Below are 7,216 nucleotides of genomic sequence, written 5' to 3' on the forward strand. Positions count from 1 at the left end.
TTCTCTCTGAAATCAATTAGAGAGAGAGAGAGAGAGAGAGAGAGAGAGAGAGAGAATTCCAGTTGATTTTACTAGTTTTACAATATGGTCAAGAGCAAGGCTAGTCCTCTAACCCAGGCTTATCAGTTCTCCGTTAAGTATTCTTTAGCAATTTTTCATTTACTCTGTATGAATAAAAGAATATGATTCAACTTCATATAGCCAAAAGCTCCTAATCTTACAGTCTTTGGGTCTTTATTTCAACTTCTCAGTCTTTCCCTGATGCTCTATCGAAAATTGCAACCCTAAATGTTGGGAGATAATTCTCCACAAGTTGGTTTCATTTTGGAACATTGTGCAAGTCACTGTCTTTTGTTCCAGATTATTCTTTCAGGAATGTCCTTGAAAGATTAAAATTGTGTCACCTCCAGAGCAAAGAGCAGGCTTGCTTAACTAGGGCTTTGGAAGATAGTAAGAGTGTCATCCTTTTGATCAAAGGGTGTGTGGTCAGGTCCTTAAGCTCAAGATTTCTGTCCTGTGACACAACCCAAGTTTGAAAGTAGAGTCGTGTTAGAGGTACTCCTGGGCTTGTCTCCTGGATGGGTCAGGCTTTAATATGACTGCCTCTGCTCTTTGATGTCCAAAGCTCTCACTATCCAAGTGCTGACCGATTGGTTAGCAGGGAAGGAGCCTGAGTCTTAACGGCCCAAATTGTGGTGTTATGACACCTTCACTAGCAAGGGTGGCTAATAAATCTCAACAAAATTCAGGGGCCTGCTCACCAAGAAAAGGTTCTTGTTACTCTGTGGGTGGATTCATACAGCTCAGTCCCTCTGTAAGTCAACATTTGTTCTCACAGCTCTGGTCAATACCTTGATGGAGTTGTATTTTTACCGACCTTTGGGTTATTGCCACTGGCCTACGTGTTTGGTCTGCTACCTGGAAAACTAAAGGTTGACAGCGGTTGGCTGATTAAAGTCTTTCTTTGGGTCCAAAAACTCTGAAAACAAATCCTGACTGGACTGTCTGGGTCACTGGTATAGATAGCCACAGTAAGAGTCTGTTCTCTGATTATACTAACTTGCTTCTCTCTCTTCAAAATGGTAAATTGAATCATCAGGGTGATTATTCAAGGATTTAAAGAAACAGCACCAGTAAATTATATAGGACCTAAGATCTCAGTGAAGATCTCTCCAAATGAGACAACTCTTTATAGGGTATATGGCAGAGGGACAACTGACTTACTATGTGCACCCTGTGGGAAGTCGTTCCTACCTTGGGAATCATCCATTTAGAAAAGGTGAGATTACCAGTAAATTGGTGCCTAACGTTAGCTGAAGTGATTAATGACACTACTTTGGCCCTGAAAATCATTCAGGTAGCCTCAACTCATTGGTCAGGATGGTTATGCATAATATAATTGCCCTAGTTCTCCCATTGTACCTGGCTTAATGCCTTAGGCAAAGTGGAGAGATCATCAACAACAACAAAAAAACTTTAGCAGAAGGCTACCTGACTTTCTTGGGTAGACCTTTATGGTTTGTGTGATTTGTTCATGTGATTGGGTGTTGGGTATGGGGAGGCATGTTCTAGCCATTTTGTTGGAGTAGTCTTAATAAAATGCTGTATGAGATAAATTGAACACATTTGATAAAAGGAGGGGTTGACATTATTGGGAGATAATTCTCCATGTGTGTCTCATATTTCTGTACATCCTCTGACTGAAACACTGATAGCCTTTTATTCTGAACTATCTTTTTAAGGATGTTAGTATAGCTAACAGTCCTGGAAGACAAAAATAATTTCAACCCACACAGCAAAGAGGCATGATTACTTCCAATATAGAAAAAGCAATGTTCCCTCTGGAAGAAAGGTTGGACAGGCCCACTGCCTGTTGTAAATACTTTGGTCTCCCTATGCTTGGAGTTCCTGTCCTATACTGTAACCCATTGCATGCGTAGGCATCACTTGGCCACCTTCTCATCACCTGTGGTAATTCAGTCTTGAGGAAATGGTGCAGTCTGATACCCTGGCTACTGCTTGCTGTGAGTAATACAATTCTTTGTCTTTGACCCAGGAGTCTTGTGTCCTGCTGGCATCCATGAAACTATTCCAGCTTAATTTGTTAGCTTGCAAATAGAGTATATTCTCAGGCCCTTCACAGTTCTTGACAGTGCCCTCCCGGCCGCTTTTATGTTTTCTTCTTAGCATACACCATCATCTAATATACCTTGCTTAAATTTGACTTATTTACCCTGTTGATTGTTTCTCTCCCCTCGCAGGGAGTTTTGTCTATTTTGTTCACTGCTGAGGTCCTAGGGCAGCGGTTCTCAACCTGTGGGTCGCGACTCCTTTGGGGGTTGAACGACCCTTTCACAGGGGTCACCTAAGACCATGGGAAAACACATATATAATTACATATTGTTTTTGTGATTAATCACTATGCTTTAATTATGTTCAATTTGTAACAATGAAATTGGGGTCACCACAACATGAGGAATTGTATTAAAGGGTCTCTGTATTAGGAAGGCTGAGAACCACTGCCCTAGTGCCTAGAACAGAGAGGGTCTAGAGTTGATAGTTCACAAATACCTTTGAACAAATTAACTTGCTTATTGCATCTTCAGCATCCCTGCAGGCAGAAAGTAGCCAGGTAAGGAATGCTGTGATCCAGCCTCATGATTAATATTGTTGATAATATTTATGGGTGAACAGAATAGTATGTATGGACGTGAGCTGATTTAGCTTCAATTATGCACAGAAAACTGCATTATACAGCATGGACTCTTGTATTCTCTTCATTTCTCCGAAACAAGTTGTCTGTATAGCACTTGCCTTATCTTTTTTATTATGTTTTAGAGAAAGAAGTTGGCCAACTACCTGGAAAGGTTAGCCTTATTGGTGCTCTTGTTATCATCACTGTCTATCTCCTCTGGGTCTCCCCCCACCTCAGTATTATTTTTCATCTATGTCTCTTCCTTTTTAACATTATTTTCCTGCATCTTACCAAATGGCCATTTGTCCCTTGTCATTTGCCTTAAAATCATCTACAACTTTTTCATCTCTGTTACCATCTTGAATTTCTTTTTCATTGCTCTTTCTATTTGCCACTAATTTATCAAAAGAGTGGTTTATGTTAGATGTCATTTCCTTTCTTAACATTGACTTCATTTACAACCTTTGCTATCTGATTCCTTCACTCACCACCATAGAAAGTGTTCTGTAATGATCTGAATTTACTAAATCCAGAAATCTCTTCTCATATCCTTTCTTCCTAAAACACTTCACAGTTATCCCAATTCCTATCTACCCACTACTTATTAAAATTCTTTCTCCTCTTTTTTTTTTTTACCATAGAGGGTGATCTTATGTTTATCTTCCTATACAATGATTACTTTATTTGGTATTTCTCTCTCTCTCTCTCTCTCTCTCTCTCTCTCTTTCTCTCTCTCTCTCTCTTTCTTACTCTCTTTCTCTTTGGAGAGAGTGGAAGGGAGAGGGAGAGACAAAGAGAGAGAAACATCGATGTGAGAGAGACACATCAATTGATTGCCTCCCATATGCTCCCAGACTAGGACTGGGGATCAAGCCTGCAACTGAGGTATGTAACCTTGACCACAATTGAACTCAGGACCCCTTCAGTCTGTGGGCTGACGCTCTATCCACTGAGCCAAATTGGCTAGGGTAGTATTTCTCTTCTTCCTTATTTAACATCCTAAATATAGATCGTTATTCATTAATTCAACAAATATTGATTGAGTGCTTACTGTCTTCTAAGAATTTGGGCTGCATTAGTGAACAGAATAGTCAAAGATCATGAACTTACATTCTAACAAAGAGTGTTGGGCAATAATTAGTATAATAAATAAGTAAAAAATTACATATCATGTTAAAAGTCATTAGAAAAAAAGAAAACTCAAGCAGAATAAGGGGCATCCTGAGTGTGGGTGAGGTTGCAAAGGTTGGAAGCAGAAAGCATGTATTATCAATAAGATTAGGCCTCATTGGGAATATAGTTCACCAAGGACTCAGGGGCTCATCTCATTTTCTTCTTACCATAGCCCTTGGGGAGCTCATACACTTTAAAGTATATAACTAGCAGCTCTATGCTGGTGACTTCTATACCTGTCACACTACCTCTCCCCTGAGGTGTGCTCCTGTTTAAATCGTAGCAATATTCACCAATTCAACAAAGTTTTGAGCACCTACACTGTGCCAGGATTTCAAAAACATGGCAAAGATGAACAGTCAAGTCCCTGCAATTCAATGAACTCATACACTAGGAAATACTGTGATTTAGCAGCATCATTTTAGAATCATCAGAAGGGCATTAATAGAGAAGTAGGAGTACTAAGAATGGTCATGGAACTCACTCTTAGGGAGGGAGTCATGGGAAAATTCCTGGAGAGGTTGACTTAGTAGGAGATATCCTAAGGCCTATCCCAAATGCCATAACTTTATATAAATTCCATCCCAGTTGAATAATATCAGTTCTTTCTTTGACCCACATCTCCAACCCAATAGCACTATATTTTCTTTCATTTCTTGGAGAGACTCTTTTACTACAATGCATTATAGTCCTCCATGTGTTTTTCTCTTCACCAGACTTTAACGGCAAGTCTATGACTTACTCATATGTGTATCCACGGTGTACACACATGTATACACATGGTGCTTGTTTGTGGATTCAAATTCTGCAAAGAAGTAAGCTACTGAACCAAGTGGAAAATGGAAAATTAGCATGCATTTTTGACTTACTTGTATAGAGGTCCAAATGTGCTCAAAGGTAAGGAATCTTATACAATGTAGACAAGGGTATAAGTTTAATATGCGGAATACAAAACAAAGATTTCTAAATTTTCTCTTCTTTTGGTTCATTCTCCTCAGACGTTCCATCATCACTTACCCAAGGAAACCACACTTTTTGCCGAATCCTTGACTATTCCAAGGGCTTGCTCTGTAACAACCATTCCTATGTGATCTGGCAATTACAAATTGCAGGTTAGGTTTCTCTAGGCCAGACCAATGTCTAGGATAATTTGCATGGCAATGGCCGGGATTATATATCTCTATTTCAAATGACTATGTCATATCATAGTGGTCATTATTCGTAGTAGCTGAACATGAAAGTAACCCCATGCTGGCTTTACAAGTAGTATCAGTGGCATAAATGACTCATCTTAGAGAAAAGTACTTAGGCATAAGTAATTATTTTAAAAGGTATATTATTTGCATAAGGACCTATGTAGGATGGCCACATTAAAAACAAACAATTTAAACTGTCACCATCCGGCAGCATCTATGTGTCGTCCCCCCCACCCCCCTCACCAGAGCATGCACAGTGCTGTGGAGAAGTGTCGGTTGTACTGAAGTATTAACTCCTGGGACTTCCCCCTATCCTGGTCAGCCTATCCCTGGTCTGCCGGGATGTATGTCAGCATTGGTACCTTCTGAGTACCAATGACCAGAGGTTTTTCTTACTTCAGAGCCAGAATCTCAGGAGTCCATATCTAAGTCCCAAGTTTGGTGAACTTAAGATAGAAGGGGAAGAGGCATAAAATGACTTCTGTGACCACCTTGGTGTTTAGAAATTCATGTTATCTAGTGACCTGAATAAAATTCTCAGTTCTTGAAGTGATCAAGAGCCTTTTTATTTCCTTAGTGTTGTCTCCATGAAGTACCAGTCAGAATTGAGATATTAAAAAGTCAACAAAATTTCTAGCGGGTGAAATTATCTGATATTAGAGAGTCAATGGAATGTTTAGGGCCTTTGACTTTGGATTCAGACAGAGCTGTATATCAATCCCCAGTAGGCTATCCACTAGCAGGTCCTTTGGACGAGGTGTTTCATTTCGCTAAGCTCTAGTGTTCTCACCTGAGAAATGGGGTTGTTAATGGGACCGGTTTCATAAGGTCATTTTGAATATTATCTAAAATGATGCTGCTTTAAAAACATCCTTATCTTCCAGACATTATTTATGGAAATATGTATAGGTGAAATCATAAGAAGGTTCAGATTTACTTCAAATAGTACAGATGAGAGGAAATGTGTGGGGATATAGACATAAGTTTATTATGGGCCATGAGTTTGTAATTATAGAGGATGGGTTATGAGGTACATGGGAGTTCATGATACTGCTTTATTTTATGGTACATGCCCTTGACTGGAATCAAACCCAGGACTCTTCAGTCTGCAGGCCAATACTCTATCCACTAAGCCAAACCGGCTAGGGCTGATACTATTTTATTTAATATATTATTGAACTTTTTCATAATTGAAATGTTTTAAAAGATAAAAGATAATGAAAGTAAAGCTCTTAGCATAGTGTTTGGCACATAGTACTGTATTAAATAAATGAATTATTATAATACTCATCTTCATAAAGTAATGGTTAGCATCATGGAAATAGTGAAATAGAGATCGATGTTTGTCACCTTTAATATGAATGGTTCTAACTTTTCCGCGGTGTTTTTTAAATAGGTAACAATCAAGCATGTTTCTGCTATTTATGAATTTTTTTTCTGTTAATTGATTAAAAGTATAGCTACTTTGTTATTTATCACAAACCAATAAAGGGCCTACTAATAGCTATTTTTTCAATCTTCTCATACCCAAGTCTAGTGGAATGGGTGAAAAGAAAAACAAAACAAAACTAGGCAATTTCTGAATGATATGACATGATTGTAACACAATTAAAAGTAACTGCAAAATTTTAAGTAAATCAAGAACTTTTTTTATCCCTCACCCGAAGATATTTTTCCATTGATTTTTAGAGAAAGTGGAAGGGAAAGGGAGAGACAGAGAGAAATATCAATGTTAGAGAAGTACATCGATTAGTTGCCTCCTGCACAAGCCCTGTCCAAGGCCCAGGCTGGGGAGGAGCCTGCAACCAAGGTATGTGTCCTTGAATCGAACCCGGGACCCTTTGGTCCGCAGGCCAGCCCTCTATCCACTGAGCCAAACTGGCTAGGGCTCAAGAACTATTTTTATTTGCTTAATTAAGAAAAATAAATTCAATAATTACGTGCTAGGATTAGCACAACTATATTGAGGTCTCAACATTGTTAACAGAAATATCTAGTGTTCATTGTTAAAATCCATCTCTTCTTGTTCCTATGGGGCTATGTGCAGCCCTGTGCCCAGGCCAGACCCCTGTTACCTCCCAAGGCTGTTCAATATTGCAGGCTTTCCTCTCCCTCTTTGGATAACCATAGAGCTCTTCAAATCCCCGAAATG

This window comes from Myotis davidii, unplaced genomic scaffold (assembly GCF_000327345.1).
Source record: "Myotis davidii unplaced genomic scaffold, ASM32734v1 scaffold404, whole genome shotgun sequence".
NCBI lineage: Eukaryota > Metazoa > Chordata > Mammalia > Chiroptera > Vespertilionidae > Myotis > Myotis davidii.